The sequence below is a fragment of the Pristis pectinata genome, chromosome 3, assembly GCF_009764475.1.
Source record: "Pristis pectinata isolate sPriPec2 chromosome 3, sPriPec2.1.pri, whole genome shotgun sequence".
Taxonomy (NCBI): domain Eukaryota; kingdom Metazoa; phylum Chordata; class Chondrichthyes; order Rhinopristiformes; family Pristidae; genus Pristis; species Pristis pectinata.
Window position 1 is genome coordinate 87,103,562 of NC_067407.1, and position 22,750 is coordinate 87,126,311.

General features: G+C 40.3%; 1 protein-coding gene across 12 annotated transcripts in view; it reads left to right on the top strand.

Moving 5' to 3' along the window:
* Nucleotides 1-22,750, top strand: part of LOC127567769 (1-phosphatidylinositol 4,5-bisphosphate phosphodiesterase beta-4) — a 473,077-nt gene that overhangs the window by 108,573 nt on the left and 341,754 nt on the right. The gene's annotated exons all lie outside the window — the stretch shown is intronic.

Sequence of the window (22,750 nt, forward strand, 5' to 3'; positions counted from 1 at the left end):
ATTTTACCTCTTGATAACTTGTTAAGGTAATCAGCTCAATGTGCTATCAAGAATATTTGCTTGGTGCACCTTGTAAATCATGTTGCAAACAAGTATTTAATTTCATGAGTCACGTCTTCATTCAGTTGTGAACTTCAATGGTATAAGGAGCATTTTCGTTATTCCAAGTGTTGTCAACTTGGGCAAAATAACATACCAACTTCTGACGTGGCAAAGGTCATAAAGTGCTTGTAAAATATTTTATCTCTTACTGTTCCAGCCCCAAAGTGGCTCTTATCTATCTATGGAGGTCATGCAACATTGGGTGACCAATGTACTGCAGAGAATTACATCTAGTACAGCACAGAAACATGCCCCTCTGCCCATCTAAAGTGTGCTGTTGTTGATTCTCCATTAAAAGCTTCTTCCCACTGCTCATCAACTCAGCTCATCAAAATAACTTTCATTTCTTACTTCCCTCATGCGTTTATCAAGCTTTCTCTTCAATTCACAGAACCCAGATTTGAGATTCAGCACTGCAGCTGTGGATGTGGTGAGAAAAATGCTGAAGTCACTGACTCTTCAGTTTGATCTTCATGTTAATTTCTTTTTATGGCAGTGATCACCATGGCATGATTTTTATGACAACGCACAAAATGCTGAAGGAACTCAGCAGGTCAGGCAGCATTCATGGATGGAAATGAACAGTTAATGTTTCGGGCTAAGACCCTTCATCAGGACTGGAAGGAAAGGGGGCAGAAGCCAGAATAAAAGGGTGGGGGGAGGGGAGGAGCACAAGCTGGCAGGTGATAGGTGAATCCAGGTGAGGGGGAAAGTGGGAATGATGTGAGAAGCTAGGAGGTGATGGGTGGAAGAGGCAAAGGGTTGAACAAGGTAGAATCTGATAGGAGAGGACAGTAGACCATGAAATAAAGGGAAGGAGGTGGGGAACCAGAGGGAGGAAGGTGTGGGAGATGCCTGTCCCTCCCCACCGATACCCCTCCAGACACTTATCCCTGCAACAGTGCTAAGTGTTAAACCTGCCCCTACACCTCCTCACTTACCACCATTCAGGGCCCTAAACAGTCCTTCCAGGTGATCACCTGATATTCTGTCTTGGTATTCTCCATCCTGATGCAATAATATTGATTTCTCTAACTCCCCCCCCATTTCCCTGCCCCCCCCCCTTTTTGTTTTTCCTTATCCCTCTGGCCTTTCTACCCCTTCTCTTTCCCCTCTCAAGCCCTCATGACCTGCCCATCTCCCACATCTTCCTCCCTCTGGTTCCCCACCTCCTTCCCTTCATTTCATGGTCTACTTGTCCTCTCCAATCAGATTCCACCTTCTTCAGTCCTTTGCCTCTTTCACCTATCACCTCACAGCTTCTCACGTCACTCCCACTCCCTCCTCCCCACTCACCTATCTTCCCCCCTCACCTAGATTCACCTATCACCTGCCAGCTCGTGCTCCTCCCTCTCCCCACCCTTTTATTCTGGCTTCTGCCCTCTTTCATTTCAGTCCTGGTGAAGGGTTTCAGCCTGAAACAGCAACTGTTCATTTCCCTCCATAGATGCTGCTTGACCTGCTGAGTTCCTCCAGCACTTTGTGTGTTGCTCCAGATTTTCAGCATCTGAGTCTCTCTTGTGTATGATATAATTTGGAGCCTGATTTAAATTTAAAGTATAGTACTGCTTCAAATGTTTATAAGGTAAGATATATTTATTAGTTAGATGTACATCGAAACGCACAGTGAAAAGCATCTTCTTCGTAGAATGTTCTGGGGGCAGCCCTCAAGTGTCGCCACACTTCCGGCGCCAACATAGCATGCCCATAACTTTTAAACCCATACGTCTTTGGAATGTGGGAGGAAACCCACTCAGTCACGGGGAGAACACACAAACTCCTTACAGACAATGACGGGAATTGAACCAGGGTCGCTGGTGCTGTAATAGCATTGTGCTAATTGCTACATTACTGTATCTTGAAGAAGCACCCAAGTAGGAAGGAGGTGGGAGTTGCCACCTCTGGACTTGAGTCATTGTACAACATTCTTTAATGGCCAGGAGTGTTCTTAGCACTGGTCTGCAGATGAATCACCCCCTTTCTTCTCTAAGCCCTGACCAACAGATTCACTCTTGCGTGAGTTCTTCAGGTGAGTGTCTGAGTATTAGTCTGTGATGTAGACTGCAGCATAGAGAAAGAAGTCGAAGTTCTCCTTTGAGTCACACCAGATCAGTGAACCAAGAAAAATTGGGGCTAGTTAGAGGACCAAATCTGAGTTGACTCTTCTGTCTGAAGTGTTTAAAGAAAAAGTTGCTTCATCAGTTTTCAAGTTCTATTGTTCTGGAATAATACAGTTCAGGCTATAAATTGTTGAATGATGACTTTGTTGCAGGAAGTGTTTCCAGCTGCAACTCCTTTTGGTTTGCATGGATTGGTTGGAGCTGAAGTTAGACTCGCCAAGGAGCATACAGGAGGCAGAAAGTGTCATAGATAGAAGTGTCATAAGGTGGTCACATCACAGGTTTGGCTGGATGGTAGATGGCCGACTGTCATGAAGAGCAGGCAGGCAGTGCAAGAGTCCCCTGTCGCTATTCCCCTCTCTAGCAGGTATACCGCTTTGGATGATGTTGGGGTTGGTCACCTTTCAGTGGAAAGCTGCAGCAGCCGGTGGCACCACAACTGGCTCTGTTGTACAGTGGGGAAGGACAAAGTCTAGATGAGCAGTAGTGACACAGGACTCGATAGTCAGGGGGGGCAGATGGGTATTTCTGTGGCCATGAGGGAGACTCCTTGATGGTGTGTTGCTAACCTGTTGCCAGGGCCAAGGGTGTCTGCATGGAGAGGGTGAGCAACCAGAAGATAGATATGAAGAGAGATGTGGTCCTGCAACAAGAATTTAGAGAATTAGGTAGAAAGATGATAAGTGGACATCTAGGGTTGAAATCTCAAGTTTACTCCCTGTGCCACATGCCAGTGAATGTAGAAGTAGGAAGATAGGACAGATGAAATGTGTGGCTAAAGAGCAGGGAGGGTGACAGCATTTTGGATCATTGGGATTTCTTCTGGAGCAAGGATGACCTTTAGAAGTGGAAGGGGACTAATATTTTTGCAGGAAGGTTTGCTAGTGCTGCTCAGGAAGGTGTAAACTAGTGAGTCAATGGGGTGGGATTCAGAATGACAGTACAGCAGGTAGGGAGGTTGACTCGTATCTGAAAAATAGAACAGGTCAAGCCTAGTGGGAAGAGCAGACAGAGACAGGAGGGGAAGCATGAGAGGGCTGGTAGGCCTAACAACATTTACATCAATGCAAGGAGCCTCACAGACTGAAGAACTGAGAGTGTGGATCACCACATGGGATAATGATATTGTTGCAAATGCAGCAACATGGCTGGGGGAAGGACAGAACTGGTAGCTCAGTGTTCCAGGATATAGAAATTTCAGACATGAGGGAGGGGGTGTTGCGCTGCTGATCAGGGAGGACACTACAGCAGTACTCGGGAGGATACCCTGGAGGGATTGGCCATTGAGGCTAATATGGGTAGAACTTATGAGTACGAAGGGGCAATCATTTCTGTGAGGTTATACTATAGGCCTCCCAATAGTCAATGGGAATTAGAAGAACAGATGTGTAGCCAGATAGCAGAAGAGTATAAAAACAATAGGGTTATAGTGGTGGTGATTATAACTCCCAATATGGACTGGGATTGCCTTATACGAAGGCTTAGATGGGTGGAAGTTATAAAATACATCCAAGACGTCTTCTTTGACGTAGTATATGGAGAGTCCTACTTGGCAGGAGGAGGCTTTTCTTGACATCTTAGGGAATGAGGATGGGCAAATGATTGAAGGGTGTGTGGAATAATCCTTTGTGAGCAGTGACCATAGTTTGGTAAGCTTTGAAACAGTTATGGGAAAAGATGAATTTGCTCCTCAAGATAGTGATCCAAACTGGGGGAAAGCGAATTTCAATAATGTGAAGCGGGATTTGTTGGAAGTAAATTGGGAACAGCCACTTGGGGGGGAACAACATCTGATAAGTAGGATATGTTTAAAAACGAGATAGTAAGAGTTCATTGCTGCATGTCACTGTAAGGGTAAGAAGCAAAGATGGTAAGTTCAGGGAACCTTGGCTAATGAAGGATATTGAAAGTTTGACCAGGGAATAAAAGGAAGAGTATGTAAGGGAAAGGAAACTGGTATCAAATAAATCATTGGAGATTGATAGGGATATAGAAAACAACTTGAGAAAGAAATGAGGAGGGCAAAAACTGGTCATGAAATGACCCCTAAAAACTAGGATTAAAGAGAAGCCTAAACTTTTTATAATAGAATATCATTATGTTATTTTTGTTTTTTTTTTGTTTGTTAGTCATGTAAGATGTGCTAATTTATGTTAATTTCATTTTATGTAATTTATGTTTGTTGTGTTTGTAATGTACTGTGCTGCTGCTGCAAAAAATCTAATTTTTATGGCATTTATACCCTGGGTATGTATGTCCATGATAATGAACTTGAACTAGAAGTAAGAGGGTAGCTAAAGAAAGAGTAGTTCCCCTCAGAGACCAACAGGGTAATCTCTATGTAGAACCAGGGGATACGAGGAAGCTTTTAAAGGAATATTTCCTATTAGTATTCTTTAAGGAAAGATTATGTAGGCTGGAAAGTTAAGGGAGGGTACGCTGATATACTGGAACATGTCTGTATCAGAAAGGAGGAAGTGTTAGAAATATTGGAGCACATTAGGGTGGGTAAATTTCCAGGGCCTGATGGGATTTATGTTAGGATGCTAAGGGAAGTAGAGGAAGAGATGGCTGGAGCTCAGATGGAGATCTTTGTATCTTCGTTAGCCACGGGTGAGGTACCAGAAGACTTGGAGGATAACTAATGTTGTCCCTTTATGCAAAAAGGGCAGTAGGGATATTCCTGGAAACCTATAGGCCAGTGAACCTTCTGTCATGTAGGGGCGTTGTTGGAGAAGATTCTGAGGGGCAGGATTTATGTTCACTTGGAAAGGCAGAGACTGATTAGGAGGAGTCAGCATGGTTTTGTGCAGGGAAGATCATGTCCCACAAATCTGAGTTTTTTTGAGGAGTTAACGAAGAAAATTGATGAAGGCAGAGCATAAGCATGGTTTACATGGACTTTAGTCAGGCTTTTGATAAATTCCCACATGGTCTAGTCCAGAAGATCAAGGCACAGGAGATCTGAGGGATGTTGGCAAAGTGGATCCAAAATTGGCTTAGGAAACAGCAGGTAGGGTGGATGGGTATTTTTCTGACTAGAAGTCTGTGATAAGTGGTGTACCATAAGGATCTGTACTGTGACCTTGTTTATATGTTTTGTTTCAATTAAAGCTCACCAAGTGGGTTGATCATGCCAAAAGCAATGAAAATACAATTCATGTGTTCTATAAATGAGCAGGGGACCAATATCATAAACCATGTAACTATCGGCATGTAATATTCCATGCACACATCATTAAGAATTTCAAATATCAGTATATTTTAAAAATTTGATTTGGGACTAAGCATAAAATGCTCAGAAACATGCAAAGGTTATGAAACTGCCTGTCCAAAAGTGTGATAAAGTTAAGGAAGTATTGTCTTCCAAATCCGTCTGCAGTTCTCTTACCACAGTTTTGAGGAAGGCAGGTGGATTTGGGTGTAGCTGATCAATCTGTTCTCAGTGTTTTAATGAGTCTGTGTGCCTATATTCAAACAGATTTCTTGCTTCTTCCATATACAAGGTGTACTGACCCAGCAGATAAATTGAATTCTGAAGAGTTAGATCAGAAAGCCAATAAGCGCATCTGTTTGCCCCTGTGAAAGTCAGATCTACCATGACCATGTCAAATTTGACCACCCTACCACAATCTCCTATTCTCTTCACCCTCTGATTGCAAGCTCAAGCTCCATTTCTCAGCCTCCTGTCCTATCATATGTTTCAGCCAAACTCTAATCTCCTCCACACCCAACCACACCACCTAATCTCCAATTTCCCTTACTCTGATCTCTGACTTCCCCACACTTTATCCTACCAATCTGATAATCACTTGGCTAATTCCCTGCACGTCAGTGAAGCTGGTCATCAGGTGGAACAGCGAAAGGGATTCAAATTGTGTCCTGCAGAACAACTGGAAAACCCTTAATTCTAGATTTCCTTGCCAGAAAGCCTTTCCAGCTGTCCTCATGACCCAATGAATATCCGGTCCTCTGCATTTAGTTGCTCCTAAGGCATGAATACAAGTAGTTCATAATCAACCTCTTAGTTAGAAATGTTTCTGTCGACTAAATGTTATTCCAAACTCCAGGACACAATGTTTGACAAAGTGTCACTGACAGAAATTAAGGAAGGAATTGTAATGTAATGGTGCTTCTGTATTTCTTTACCAATGTTGGTTCGTCTGTTGCCTTGGGGGATACGAGCACAGCCAGGATTTCATGTCCCAAATTGTTTTTCAAGAAGGGACAGAACTGCTTCCACGATACCTTTCAGATGGAAGTTCAAGGATTCTGAGCCATTGTGAATTGGGATAGTACTGATTTTCCTGATCAAGCATGATATTGCCAGATATTTCCTCTCAATTTGGTGATAGTGTCAAAGTATGGATACAGTGTGCTAAGTGGACTTAGTGCTGATCAGCTATGACCTAATTGAATTGTGGAAGAGCTTTGAGAGCCTTCAGAGCTCTGCAATGCTGTAATATGCCAATCCTATGATACCAGGCCATCTTGAGACTAGGTGGCTCATGTCACATCTATGATGAGGCTTTTGCACTTGCACCTATGATCTGCCTCCCTTTTGCTCTCTCATGACTTACTGATTTCCTGCAAAATCCATTTGTATCATGCACTTGACTGGTCATCTTAACACTAGTGGCCATATAACACATGCGCTTGTATTAAGTTGGTTTGCCCGAATTTTCATCCATGTTAAGTGATCTGCAATGTGTCTTCTAAAAGGATCTGCACTTTGCACTTTTTTTTCCACTATCTTTAACCTGGCCCACGTATCTGCCAATCATTCCTTGGTGCCTGAATTGCATGTACCACACTTGTAGTTCTTGAAAATCAACAATGTTGGATTAAAATGTCCCCTTTCAATTTTTGCTATGCCCTCTTGTGAGACCTCCTCTGTAGTTTGCCGTGCTAGCAGACTCTCCCACATTTTGTGGTTTCTGGCCCTACCACCTGCACAATATTGCTTTCTCCTCTTCCATGTTGCTGTGTTTTTCTGTTCTGTGTCTTTCCCTGGATCTTGATGATATAATTTGTCCTTAGGAATGTTAAGGTATTTATTTATTAGTCACATGGACATTGAAGCACACAGTGAAATGCGTCTTTTTGTGTTACTGAGTATGTGCTGGGGCAGCCTGCAATGTTTCACATACAAATGGCAAGCAGCTGAGTTTGCTTTTACTGATTGAATTCCCCAACATATCTGACATGTCCACCACCTGCCATTGTTACGATTTAGAAAATCCTGTTCTCTATTTACTTTGCACTAAATCACTGACCCACTACTCTGTTAAGCAACTGCATCCCAAAATTGATGCCAGTGCAGAATCTGTAGTGAAAATACTTGAAATACTGTGGAAAGAGAAACAGTTAATGTTTCAGGTTGAAGAAACCTACAAGATCTGCATTATGAAACAAAGATGGATCTACAAATAGAATATCCTTTTATTGAAGACAGGAACTTTACTGTACACCCTGTCTAGTTATAACAATATATCACTAATCACACTGTGTAATACAAAATGATTCTTAATCGGCACAGGGCCTTGGTTTCACATCTCATTCAAAATTTGCCGCTTCTGACAGTGAAACTCTCTCCAACAAATCTTACTTCAATCTCTGCATGGCACTGAAATACCAGCCTAGTTACTATCCTCTTAAGTCTTTAGTGGATTTGAGCATACATTTTCAATCCTGAACCTATTTGGCCGAGAGGGAAGTGTGATACTGTTAAGGCCAGTGTTGTCTCCTTATATCTTCACTTTATGTGTTTGGAAATCACAAAACTGGTCCATTGCTTAATGATGAATGCATTGTTATAATGGAAAGTATACAGCCTTGTAATTTGAGAGCCTTTAAAACCAACCTGCCACTTAAATTGAATGTCATCACTTGATTAGACTTGCTGTTGAGAGACTGATGAAGCTTGGCAATTGAAGCTTTGGTGGGCTTGACATTTACTGCAGACATCTGATCTGAATAAGGGAACTGCTGAGCAAACTTCAGCCTTCAGTTCATTTAAGTATTGTTCATCATTGGGATACCGCAGGGCAAAGTTCTAGTGACAAATTAATAATATGAAGCAGATTTTGTCGAGGTTAGCAGCCCCTCTCTCCAAGTGGTTATTAATTCTGAAAAATGTGCACCCAGGAGACAATGTGTGAAAATTGCATGCAACTGTGGTTGACCACTGATTTGTGAATGAAAGTTCTCCAAGATAATTGATCTCAAGACCACATGTGGCGTCACTAATTGTTACTTGTGATGGGTGTTTTTTTCCAAATTTCAGTTCAGCACTTCAACACTGATTTCTGTTGACTTTGTATATAAACAATAACAGTGTTGTACTGTAATCCTGCATTCCTAATCCTTTGCTTCCAGTTCAGCAATAGGGGCAGAGCTTAAAAATTTGAAAATAGAGAACACATCACTTAACCCACCAGCTAACCCATGCTGTGACACTTCTGTATGATGCAAAGGAGGGACATTTCATTAACTTATTTAAATCATGCTCCCACAGTGCTGACTGAAGCCTGATTAAAATTTTTAGAATTGCCGTCAGGTCTTTGAGGGCCTGGGAAACCTAACAGCAGAACATAGATGAAAGCAGTTGGCACCAGTGGCTAAAACACAAAGTGAAGAATGGAAAATAAATTGAGAAGGGAAAGAGAGTGCAACAGAATGTTGAAGTAGCACAGCACAACATAGGACTGGTCTGTTTTAATGGCTGTCAGAAGTGTTCTTAAGGAGGTTTTGGTAATTGGCACCCTTCCCAAGATGCCTGGTCTATGAACTTGGTCATAGATTTGAAGGAATCTGAAGGAGGCTGGAATGGTGTCAATTATGAAGTGGATGGCCCAAAGATGAGTACCAGTAGGTGCTGCCTTTTAAACTGTTTCAAATGTATGCCTGAGACCCACAGAGATTTAAACCCACTGTCCCTGTTCACCATGTATTCCTGTCCATTGAGAGCACACATGTCCTGATAGACTAGGTTGAGGTTAACTGGGATGGCATGATTTTCACAGGCAAGTGTTTTAAAAGCTCGAGATTGACATATGTTGTCAAGCTACAAGGAAATAACCAGGACAGTGAGATTGCCGATGCACTTTTGTATCATTATATCATTGCAGTTTGTCTGCAAATATGTTTTTGTGAATATGTATGTACGTTTATGTATACGTGTGTGCATACATGCATTTTTGAGGATTGAAAGAGATGGTGTGAGAAACGTAGAACAGGAGAAAAGAAGAGATGGGGAGAAAGAAGTTCTTGTGTGCTTAATGTAATCTGCAGAATGTTAACCAATAGAGCAACTTGTCATTTAAATAATGTAAGATTGCATCTCCAGCAGTATGTGCATGCCATTGTTATTTGCAGAGCAACCAGCTGGTCCCACTGAGACTGTTGACTGGTACACTTGAGTGGTGACCTCTGAGTGGCATTTTCTCAACAGTTCTCTGCAGAGCCAGCAGTGAATCTCAGGATTTCCCAGCCCAGCTAAGGCAGAGACCTTGGGGTTGTAAAGAATTCATGATATCTCTCACACCATTTGTACCAGGGAACAATTGTATCTGTACCTAACGAAGGCAGATAGATAGAACATCCTTAAAATAAGCTACCTCTGCACCCCCACCATCCCCAATGTTTAATAGTTTCATAGAGTTACACAGCATGGAACAGGTCCTTCGCCAACTCGTCCCTGCCAACCCAGATGCCCATCTACACTAATCCCATTTGCCTGAGTTTGGCCCATATCTCTCTCAACCTGTGAAATGTTTTTCTTAAACGTTGTAATTGGAGCCGCCTCTACCACTTCCTCTTGCAGCTTGTCCATATACGCACCATCCTCTGTGTCGAAAAACTTGCCCCTTGGTTCCCTTTTAAATCTTTGCCCTCTCAACCTTAAACCTATATCCTTTAGTTTTAGACTCCCCTATCATGGGAAAAAGACAGTGACTATCTACCCTATCTATGTCCTTCATAATTTTTATAACCTTCTATAAGCTCACCCCTCGGTCTCCCTCGCTCCAGGGAAAATAGTCCCAGCCTACCCGGTCTCTCCTGATCACTCAAGGCCTCCAGTCCTGGCGACGTTTGTGAGAAGCTTTTCTGCACCCTCTCTAGCTTAATCACATCCTTCCTATAGTGTATCGACCAGAACTGCCACCACTACTCCAAGTGCAGTCTAACCTATGATTTATACAAATTCTTCCACTCCTTTTCTCTCTTCTACTGATTTGCTTCCCACTTTAAGTAAGTGTGCTGTTCAGATCACCTACTCACTCTGGTCACATGTTCCACAGTCTCTTCCTATTTTGCGTAAAGGAGTTGGCTTCTGTATCCTTATTGGATTTATGAATGATTCTGTTATACAGGGGGTCTCGGGTTCCGTTCCTGTAAACTGAACTTTCTGTAAGTTGTCCCAAACTCTCCTAAAAATTTAATCCAGGGTAGCAATGAAACAAATAAAATATAATGAATGAAATTTGCTTATACGTACAGTATGAGCAGATAGATACACACTGAATGTTATCCTTCTGATATACCCACTCATATATGCACACTAGTAGACTCACCAAGATCACGCCCAGGTGCATGTTCTTTTATTTTGAACTTGTACCCCATCCTGAGGGGAGAAGGTTGTGGAGGAGGAGAGAGTGCCATGTTTTTCACATTTGCACCCTTTCAAATTGCAGCTTACAGCTGACATCTTGGTATACTTGCACCTTCATTAAAATTGTAGAAATAAAATTTATTGCAACATAATCAACCAGCCTGCTCTTCAATTAATTCCGCAAGATGGTTTGGCCACATTTATTATTTTGCCTATTTTATGAAATGCAGCAAAGTGACTTTGAGCAGCCATTGTTATTCGTTCAGTTGGTCTTTCATTCACCTGTTTGATCAATCTTTCTACCAGGCCATTTATCATTGAAATGTATTATATTGTACTATAGCTTATCTTAGTGAAACTCTTTGACAAGCATGATGAAAGTTGATGCTTGATACAAAAGTGATGCTCAACTAAATCAAATTTTCAGGTCCCCTAGCACCTGTTCCACTTGTTTAGTACTGACCTTTGTGACTGGAAAATAAAACTTCATATCAGTATTGGTTTATTATTGTCACTTGTACCGAGGTACAGTGAAAAGCTTGTCTTGCAAACTGATCGTACAGGTCAATTCATTACACAGTGCAGTTACATTGAGTTAGTACAGAGTGCATAGATGACGTACAGATAAAAACAATTACAGTACAGAGTAAAGTGTCATAGCTACAGAGAAAGTGCAGTGCAATAAGGTGCAAGGTCACAACAAGGTAGATCGTGAGGTCATAGTCCATTCATTGTATAAGAGAACCGTTCAATAGTCTTATCACAGTGGGGTAGAAGCTGTCCTTAAGTCTGGTGGTACGTGCCCTCAGGCACCTGTATCTTCTACCCGATGGAAGAGGAGAGAAGAGAGTATGTCCCGGGTGGGTGGGGTCTTTGATTATGCCGGCTGCTTCACCAAGGCAGCGAGAGGTAAAGACAGAGTCCAAGGAGGGGAGGCTGGTGTCCGTGATGCGCTGGGCTGTGTCCACAACTCTGCAGTTTCTTGCGGTCCTCGCTGTTCATTTTGATGTATAGTGGCTATAAACTAGTTTTTTTAATATCTATAATTAGTACATCAAAGTCTGGTTTGATTTGATCAAATTAAACTTCTGTCATTTTGTTTACCTTGATATTAAGTATTTTGATTGATGCTTTGCCGTGCTCTGAGACTTCAAAATAGTGATGGTACCCTAAGTTTAAATAAATTTAAGGGTGATTTAGACGGACTCAGAGAGGCGAGGCAAGGCATAGAGGATATGAGCCTAATGTGGACAAATAAGATTAGTGTAGATGGGTTAAAAGGTTAGCATGGATGTGGTGGGCCAAAGGGCCAGTTTCTGTGCTGTATGACACCATCTCCACTGTGAGATGAGCAGGGCTTACAGGCCTTCATTCCAGAAAGATTGTGTTCTTCCAACATGGCATCGTGGGCTTGGGAGCACAAATTCATGTTTTCCAAAGCATGTTATTCAGTTCCTGGTTTTTGGCTCTGCTTTGACCACTTGTGGGTTTAGCATAGTACACATAGTTAACCATTTTGCTTTGGACATCTGAAACTAAGTTAACGATATAAATTGGCTCCTGAGAAACTAAACTTTTCCCATTTCTGATGAAAGTTCATCAACTTAAAATGTTAATTTGATTTCTCTCTCCACTATCGGTGCCTGACTTGTTGGTGTTTCCAGTATTTTCTGTTTTTACTTTCAGATTTGCAGCATCTGCAGTATTTTTCTTTTAGATAATTAATTTAATACTGTGTGTCTTTTCTGCATATGTTGTAATGTGGAGCATTTAAAAAAAGTTCTTCATAATCTTTTTGCAATCCATGTCAACTATCGTGTCTCATACAGCAGCTTAACTAATCTGTTCCATTATAGGATGTCTCAAAAGGTACACAGAACTGCAACAAGCATCATCATTCCTTGCTTTTGTGTTTAGTCATGTATAGTTGCTCTATTTATTAGATGATGCCAATTTAAAAGTTGGAATGTTGGTCTCAACATTCATCTAGGAGAACATAAGGTACATGTGGTTAATTATTAGGGCTGATGATGATATCTGCATTTTGAGTCAGATCCCAGTGTAACAAAATAGTTTTAATCAGTATTTGTCGGTTTGGGTGAGAGGAAAGAAGAGGAAGATAGACCATTTAGCTGCAGTAAAAATATTACTCTGGTGCGTGAATTTACTTTCTGCTAGTAAATTTTATTTCATTGTCAATTTGTTTCCCTGAATTTTTGTCTTAGTGCCTTTGCTTTATGTAATTATGCCCAGTAGATAACACTGAAAATTGAGCTGAGAGTGGCAACTGAGTAGCGATCTGCTTTGCCTCCAAGTGGAAATTACTAAAATCAAGTAGTGAGTACCTTTTTAATTGCTTGTTACAAGCTAGTTAAGCCCAATTAAAACGTGATTATTTGAATGCCAGTTCTTCTTGTGCAATCCTCTGTTGCATTTATTTAATAGCCTTAGTTGCTGTTTGCCTTTATGGGTGATTGGGTACAATGTTTGTTTTATGATTTTATTGAAGTTAATGAAGAGTGATACTGGCAGGTGCAATGCTGGCATTCCACCTGGTCTCATGAGTTTCCCACCTGTCTGATTAGGCTAAAGTTACCCGATTTGAAACAGAGTTAAGTAACAGGAGCTTATATTATTAGTGTATATTTTTTCTCACACTTGCAATGAAAGCAGATTTATTTTTGCATTCTGACAGCCTCTTCCCCCACAAGAAATGAAAGTGAAATTGAATTCATAAAGTGCAGTACATCCTCTGCATGTTACAAAGCTCTTCACAACCTAATAACTTGCTTTTGAAGTCTTGTCAATGTTGTAATGTAAGGAAATGCATCAACCGATTTGTGCACAGCTAAGCACTATAAAAATAATGTGAAATAAACAGATAAGCTTTGTAGTGATAATAGTCAAGGGATTTAGTGTTGGTCAGGATAATGAATGTACTTTCCTGCTCTTCAAATATCGTCATAAAATTAGCCTGTCTGAGACTACCATTCAAACGCTCCTTCATAAAACAACACATTGCATCTATTCCAAGAAAACTAACTAAATCTCTTACCTTGGTGTCCGCAACACAACAATGCAAATGACTGAAATGGAATGCCACTGAACTCCTGATGCTCCATTTGGATTTGGCCCCAAGTCTATCCCACAATGTGTCCAGTATGGCTGAAATGTACTCTTGGTTTGAAAGTGATGTCCATCTTCTCCAGAAACTATGGGGCATGTTTAGAAGAATGTGACTGTGGTGTGAATACACCAGCCTATTCACTGCACCCTCCTGTGGCAATAGAGTATCACCTTCATTTTCTCAAAGGTGACCAGGATAGCAATGGAAGATGGCCGGTATGGATTTGCACTGGTGAATAGTGCTATCTGCCCAGTCTTTGCTTGATGAATAAGCACTGGAGATGTTGCATAAATATCCATTCATCATTATGGATATAGTGAAAGCTTATGAATATATTTCAAGCCAAAACTGTGGGAGTATCAGAGAAACATGTTAGAAACACAAAGGACAAGTACTGGAAATATGCAGTGTAACTGAGAAGCAGTTCAGGCTAGCAAAAAAAAAATGAGGATTTTCAGATTGTGTGAATATGTGAATCTTTTCATTCCACTAGAGCACTATTTGCTTAAAGGCAGTTCCATCATCATCAGCATAGCCTTGTACCACAGCAGGGCGTTTGTGTGCATGTTCCATAAAATTAAAAGTGGGGAATGCATTGGATTGTGCAGAACAAGCTCTGTTCACAAAACTGGGTAAACTTTGACAGCCATGTCTCTCGCTTAGCTGGTGATCAAAACTTTGAAAAATTAAGAATAAGTAATTTAAACATGTTCCAAACATAAGATTATTCAAACAGTAAAAGGCATTAAAATATTCAGACACAAATGTATATACAGAAATACTTAAAATAACAAAACATTTAAATAAATTAACTTATTAAAAAAAATTCTGTGGTTGTTGTAAATGAATGGAGATATTGTTCAGTCAGGCACAAACTTGGATTGGAGTGTATTTCCCATTTTGTGGTGTGGAATTGTTACAACTTTGTGCTTCCCTGCTAGAATTGATGAGGAGTTTATTGCTGGATTGCATTCTGAGCTACTTTGGTGAACAGCTATCTGGAGAATTGTGACTTGTAAATTCCAAATGAGGGGAGTACTTAGTACTTAAGTATTCGCATTTGTGGAACTACTAGGCCTTTCATCTTTGAGGTGAAGTTGGATGTACACTAAGGGTTAGATTTTAGCATATTTCTAAATGTGATCATGCTGGATGTGTATACTGGGAATAAGGAGAGCACCCTGGGATTCAATGAATGACAGTGTTACTTGCATTTAGAGTCTAGAGAAATTACAAACTACAGTAACTGCTCATTTATCCAATGTTTATGCATCCGTAATTCTTGTGCAATTGGCAAAAATTTCTGAAAATATTAAGCCTTCAACTTTGACTCATCAGAGCATCCAGAACACAGCAAATAAGTTGCACTGTCCTTTTGACATTTAGGATTAAGTGATTTTAGTTTAATTTGTAGCCAAGCTCAAAGTCTATGCATAGCCTACATAAGATTGCTTTGCTTTTATGAAAATAAGCTCAAACAGTGAATTTTATTTCAAGTATTATGCAAAATAAGTGTGAAAAGACATTTTTTGTTTATTTACATAAGGGTAGTGCAGTTGTAGGCTGATTAGCAGCAACATCCCCTTTGAAGATTTGGCACTTCATGGGATGGTGTGTATAGTCATTCATTTAACTTTGTTGTATTTTACATAAATACTATTTAACCTTAAAATATTGAATTACAGTGTAAAACATTACTTAGAAGGGTAAGAAGATGACATATAGTTTGGTAATTTATTTAAAGGTTTATGCATGTGTGATGTGAAGTAATAAAAGTTATGTTTTTTTGGAGCCATTCTCATGCAACCAGCAATGCTCCACCCCCCCCCCCCCCCCCCCCCCCCCCCCCCCACCCCATTCCCCATGGATGTTGGAAAGCTGTGTACTGTGATTTGGAACAATGGAGACAAAATAGAGCATGAATGAAGAATTGCTGACCCAAACTGAATATAGGCACGAAGATTTCTCTGAGCTACTTGATGTTGGAAATGTGATACTAGATGGAATTTAAGTGTCTGTGGGCAGCCATTCAGTAGAATGCAGAGCTTGTTGAAGAGTTGAATAATCAAATAAAAGCAAGGAGGGTAAACTGTATGTTGGTGCAGGAATGTAGTATAGCAGGAGAGTAGTACAAGTTAAGGGGATATATCAATGTGTGCATCGATTGCTTTTGAAAGCAGCAGATACATGATCCATGAAGAAAACTCAACTCAAGGAGACTAAGATGGAAATACTCTTGATGGATATGTGTGGTAACAAAACTGGTCAATGTGAGAAATACATCAAGGGATCAGAAGAAATAGTGAAGGCATCTAAGAAAGCACAAGAGAAGAATGCCATGGTGTGGACATGTTTAGAAGAAAAAGAATATGTAGGAAAAGAAGTTGTCAAAATGGCAAAATGCAGAAGAAGGGAAAAGGAAGGAGAAAGTCTGTTGGTGAAATAGTGATATAATGTGGAGAAATAAGTGAGAAGCTGGAAAACATGATTGAAGCTTTTAGAGAACCTGGATCTGAAATGATGTTTCTGTTTAGGCAGGACAAAGGAGTAGGGAAGAAGAATAGTTATGACTGCAATGCAAATACATAACTTCAACAACAACCCCTCCATCTTTTGGAAATTTCAATGATTGTTGTGCCGCAAACATACTTTTTCTTTTTGTTTTGCAAATGATGACAAACATCACTTTTTCCTTGGAATTGAGTTGAATGTTACTTATGGTTGTTGGGTCTTCAAGTGCTAACATATTTGCGTCTTAAATATCCTTCAGCATTTTAGGGTTTATTGTGAGACATACAAGATGGTATGATATATATATAAGTAACCTCACCTCCATTTTCTAGATTATCTTGATGTACTTGTGAATCAAATGTTCATATTCTGTGTTCATGATTAATATTTCCTTTGCATATAATGCTGATCCAATTCATGAAATGCTGAACTGAATATTATTCAACTTCATTTAGTTTTAAACCTTAACTTTACCAGATTAGTTGGCTATAGCTTTAGGACTCTTTTTAAAAAAAAAAATGATTGCCTTAACAAAACCATCTGCTGCAGAGTGCCGAATGTAGTTTTTATTTGAATCCCTTATGCTGGTTCACTTACTAAAGTTTTCCTGCACTTCCCTTCACTTTAGACTGGGACAAGCAAACTTGCAGGCATCTCCAATATATTGGGAGCAGTAATTACAGGATCTGAGGTGCACATCAGGTCCCAGTGTGTTTGACCAGTATGTATAATAAATCTCTTCATGAAAGATATGGAAGCATCAGCTCCCCTTAAGATCTGGAAAAGACCTTATTTGCCTCCTTTCTTCCCTTGAATCTCAATGGTTATAAAAGAATGGAAGAATGTCTGTGGCTGAGCCTTTACCTCAATGATGTTTTCTAACTTTAAATGAATTTAAGGGAAATGGGGATAATGTCCAGAAATCTGTTGATCTCTGTTCTGAATGAACACAGTGACTGAGCTTGTCAGGGTGGAAAATTCCAACGGTTCACCTCAATCTGAAGAAGTTTCTCTTACTCTCAGTTGTAAGGATCCTTTCCCTTTGAAACTCTACCCCTAGTCCTAGACTTCTCATTCAGGGGAAATGTCCTCCCTGCACCTAGCCTGTCAAACCCGGTAAGTATTTTCCCAGCCACCGATGTTAAGCTGACATGTCAGCAGTTCCCTGTATCCTACTTCCCTCCTTTCTTAAATAGTAGTTTCACCTTTGCTGTCCTCCAGTTTTCAAGAACAGCTCCAGAATCTATAAAACTTTGGAAGATGATTACCAGAGCATCATTCCCTCTATAGCCACCTCTTCCAAAACTGCAGAATGTAAATCATTAGACCTTTTGGATTTGTCAGCTCTTAATTTCAAAAACTTCTTCAATACTTTTTTAAACTAATATTTAGTTCCCCTCGATCCTTGTTCTTGACAGACCCTTGATTCTCCAAAATATCTGCCTCCCCTCCAGAAATAAAAAGTGCCAGTAATGTTTGTGCTGCCAGTGGCTCTTTCTTAAATGTGGGGATCACAAATTTGAACCTTATCCACTCTGCACAGAAGTTCTCCTGATAACCAATGCACGGGCAAATAAGCATACTAATAAGGTGATCTTGCTATAATCCTGTGCATGTAAGTTACAGGACCACTTGAATAAGGCCAGAGACAATGATGCATAAGGCACCACATTACCAGCCCTTGTGTTCCTTCCTTCCATGAACTAAATCACATTATTCTGACCATTTATTCCATTGATTGCAATTCCTGTGTTACTGATCTGGTGCCTCATTTGTGAATACAGAAAGAGAGAGAGATATATAGTCAATGATACATGCTTCACTGCTATTCTCTTTGAATACTCCACTTCACACAGCAGTATCAGTGACCACAGTCCTCCCACACTAATCGGTTTCTTTTTTTCAGCCCACCAGAGTGTTTGGCCTGAATTGGAATCATGCTGGTGACTGCTAGTGATTTGCGTAATTGGTGGCATTGCTGCCAGATAGTCCAAATGTGAAGGAATTTGCTCCAAGTTAAAGAGTGTTTATTCAAAATCAGATTTTGTAGTTTAGGTTACAAAGTAATATAGGTCGACGTTTCACTAAAGCACCAAAGGAACATTGCATTCAGGAATGTGGGAATAATAAACAAATGAATGAAACAATTGTGTCTGAAGCAAGTAATTGAAAATTTACTTTAAGAGATGAAGGACTTTTATATCACATAAATAACTTAGAATTAGGTGGTTTTGGAGTGGAAAGTATGTAAATATTTAATTTGAAGTATGCTAGTAGGTAAATGTAATGTAGTATTTGGTTTTGAATGTCAAAAAAAGCAACAGATGCTGGAAATCTGAAATAAAAACTGCTGGAAACACTCGGCAGTTCAGGCAGCATCTGTGGAAAGAGAAACTGAAGCCCGGACCTGATGCGTTGACCTTGTTCCACTTTCGACTGCTGCTGCCTGACCTGCTGAGTGTTTCCAGCATTTTCTGTCATTGTATTTGATTTTGCTGCAGATAGTCCACGTCTAGGAGACTGGTTTCTGATGTTTGCTAAAATCCTACTGGCCTTGACACAACAATGGTGTATGGATCACTGGAATGGTCAACAATATGGATGTATTTCCATTTAGTATATCCACCATTTAAGAAGGGCTTCTCCTCTACAGCCTGGAGACCAAAGGTCAGCAGAATACCTCTGCTCAGACTACAAGCATGTGCTTTAACTTTCTGCCCCATTCTTATTATATCACTAATCTCTTGCATTGTCCTGTTGAAGCATAATGTAAATTTAAGATACAGAACCTCATCTTTTGATGAGATACACATTGTAGCCCTCTCCACTCAATATCAAGTTAAACAATTTCAGATAACAATTTTGGCTCTTGCAGTGTTCATCTCTAAGCCCACCTTGTCCTTTTTAAACCAGTCACATTAACAAATGAAAATGACGGAAACAGTTGGGCAGCATCGATTGAGATTACATTTCAGATCAATGGCCAGATACTAGATGAAAATGTTAAACAGGAAAATGGGAGAGAAGATGAAATAATAAATGGGAAGGTCAGTGAAAGGGTTGAAGCCAGGAGTATTTGAATAATGAAAAGGCAAATGGTGCCAGGCAGAGGGAGATGTTAATGTGACTGGTTGAAAAAGGACAAGGTGGGCTTAGAGATGAACATTGCAAGAGCCAAAGTTGTTATCTGAAATCGTTTTACTTGATATTGAGTGGAGAGGGCTACAATGTGTATCTAATCAAAAGATGAGGTTCTGTATCTTAAATTTACATTATGCTTCAAAGGGACAGGGCAAGAGATTAGTGTTATAGTAAGAATGGGGCAGAGAATTAAAGTACATGCTTGTAGTCTGAGCAGAGGTATTCTGCTGACCTAACTGTCTTTGGTCTCCAACTGCAGAGGAGAAGCCCTTCTTAAATGGTGAATATACTAAGTGGAAAGAAATTCAAGTCAATTCTGTTTCACCTGAAGAGTTTTTATGCAGTGATTGGTGGAAGGGAGATAAAAGGGCAGGATTACACCTCTTGCACATTCATCGGAAGGCGGCAAAGAAAGGAGAAAGTGTGTTAGGATTGATTGAGGAGTGGACTCGTGTGTAAAGGAGGGAAGCTTCCCTTTGGAATGCTGAACAGGGAGGGAAGGAGTGTTTGGTGGCATTGTCATAATGCAGATGAAAGAAATGGGAGAAGACGCATCAGTAAATATGGAGACTGGTGAAGTGGAAGTTGGATACAACGGGAATCCTGTTGTGGTTTTCAGAGAGATGTGAGAAGTGCAGGAGATGAAATGGGGATGGTTAAGAACCTTGTTAACCATGATGGAGAGGAATTCGTGGATGAGGATAAAGTAGGTCATGTCAGAAGTGACAATATGGAAAGTGGAATGAACAGAAATTATGTGGCTGAGATAGGGAAACCAGGTGAATGCAATAGAGTGTGTACAGGAAGCTAAGTGGAAGCAAATAGTGTCATGAAAGCTGTGGGAATCAATGGGCACATAGGGAATATTATTTGATAGCCTGTCTCTGGAACTGGAGGTAAAAAATCAAGGAATTGTAGCCAAGAGTCAAAAAATTTCCATGTGAATAAGGAAGAAAAGTGGAAGCAATGATGATGAAATTTTGTAGTTCAAGGTGAAAGAAGGAAACATCATTGATATTAATTTTTTTGATTTGGAAGGTATGCACAGTTTCATGGGAAAATTGTTCAATGTGATGATAAATTCAGTCAGATAAAGAAAGGTTGTGGTGAAGGTCAATGGATTTGCTTATCTGCAAGAAAGAATGGGAAGACCCTTCCTGTATCCTTCTGGTGTAGTTAAGAGGGGAATGTGTAGAGTAGTAGAGTGATTGGATGACCATGTTAAAATTGAAGTATTGGGAGCAGGAAAGTGGAAACTTAGTGGTGAAAGGCTTGACAGAGTCATGGATGTAGACTAATAAGAGGGTTAAAATATTTAGGTTGGAAAAAGTTCCATGGAGGAAGAACAGATTAAAGTTGTAAGTTCACTGTGATGGTCCTGTTTGTGGGCTTTGGGAAGGAGGTAGAAATGAGGTATGCAGTATTTGCAGGGTCATCTTAGAATGTCTTTGAGAGGAGATCAGATCAGTGACACTTTGGAAAATGATTGGCTTGATTTGCAGTGGTGAGGTCAGGGTCTGGAGAAACTGAACAACATGTCAGAGAATAAGTGTACATTCTCTGCAAGATGGACTTTGGATTGCCAAATAACAAGTGTTAATTGCCACTATAAAGTTGTTAGGGATATAGATCTTGTTCACTCTTCCCCGAACTTCCTCCTTTGCTCTAACTTCTACAGTGGATTTGTAATATTTGTTTGAGGTGGTTGCTCTGTTTGTTTTTTTTATATATGGTTGCATTGTAGATTGGTTGGTTATATTTCTTCCACTTTACTGACTTCAGCCTACCCCAAATTAAGAGTTAGTATAACAATGTTTGTTTGCATTAATTAATGGTGCTGACAGCCTGTATTTTAGTTTGATTGATAATTGTTGCAAATGGGCTGTGGTCAGCAAGAGGACAGGGCTACAACGTGCAAGCGGGAAGGTTGCTTCTGGACCAATGTTGTGAGTTTGGTCTGGGAGGAAATTCATAACTTGAGCAGAAAGGAGCTAGTTCCAAACAATTTCCATTACATTTGCTGTTCAAGATGACCAAAAAGACAATCCAAGCAGGATCTACCTTTGCCAACCATTCACTATCCACTGGTTGATTTTTAACTATGTTGTGGACTGACTTTGTTGGTAGAGATTTCAGAAATGAATTCCAAAATCTGCTGTCCTGACTTACATGAGCTTGTCTGTGATAACTGGATTCTTTTCTAAGCATAAACTTGACAGCTTTCGAACTGTCCTGATTCTCAAAATGATGTGAAATAGGTTCAGAGCAAAGGATGGATCAAGAAAATCTTGGTACTGGTTAGTTTATTCTCTTAAATATGTATGTTTCTGATATTAATACTGAGGTTTGACTGATTTGGTTGGCTTCCTTATTGAAGTTTGTGTATGTTAACTGTTTTTTGGACTTGACTACACATAACTGATAACTTTATTTAACAAATAAAGTTGCTTTTTGGTAAGTACAGGTATTGTCACTGTTAGAACATAGAACACTACAGCACAGTACAGGCCCTTCATCCCACAATGCTGTGCCGACATTTTATCCTGCTCTAATATCTATCTAACCCTTCTGTCCCACATAGCCCCCTATGTTACTATCATTCATGTATCTACCTAAGAGTCTCTTAAATGTTCCTAATGTATCTGCACCCACAACCTCTGCAGGCAGTGCATTCCCCACGCCCATCCTCCTTATACCTTCCTCCAATCACCTTAAAATTATGTCCCCTCGTGTTAGCCATTGTCGCCCCGGGAAAAAGTCTCTGACTGTCCGCTCAGTCTGTGCCTCTTATCATCTTCTACACCTCTATCAAGTCACCTCTCATCCTCCTCCGCTCCAAAGAGAAAAGCCCTAGCTCGCTCAACCTATCCTCATAAGACATGCTCTCCAATACAGGCAACATTCTGGTAAATCTCCTCTGCACCCTCTCTGAAGCTTCCACATCCTTCCTATAATGAGGCGATCAGAACTGAACACAATACTTCGTGTGGTCTGACCAGAGTTCTATAGAGCTGCAACATCACCTTGCGGCTCTGTTACTTGAACTTGCCAAAAATAAGTGTAGATTAACAATGGCTTTGAAGCCGATCTCTATTTCTACTCTTGAATTAAAATAAAACTTATTTTATTGAACGT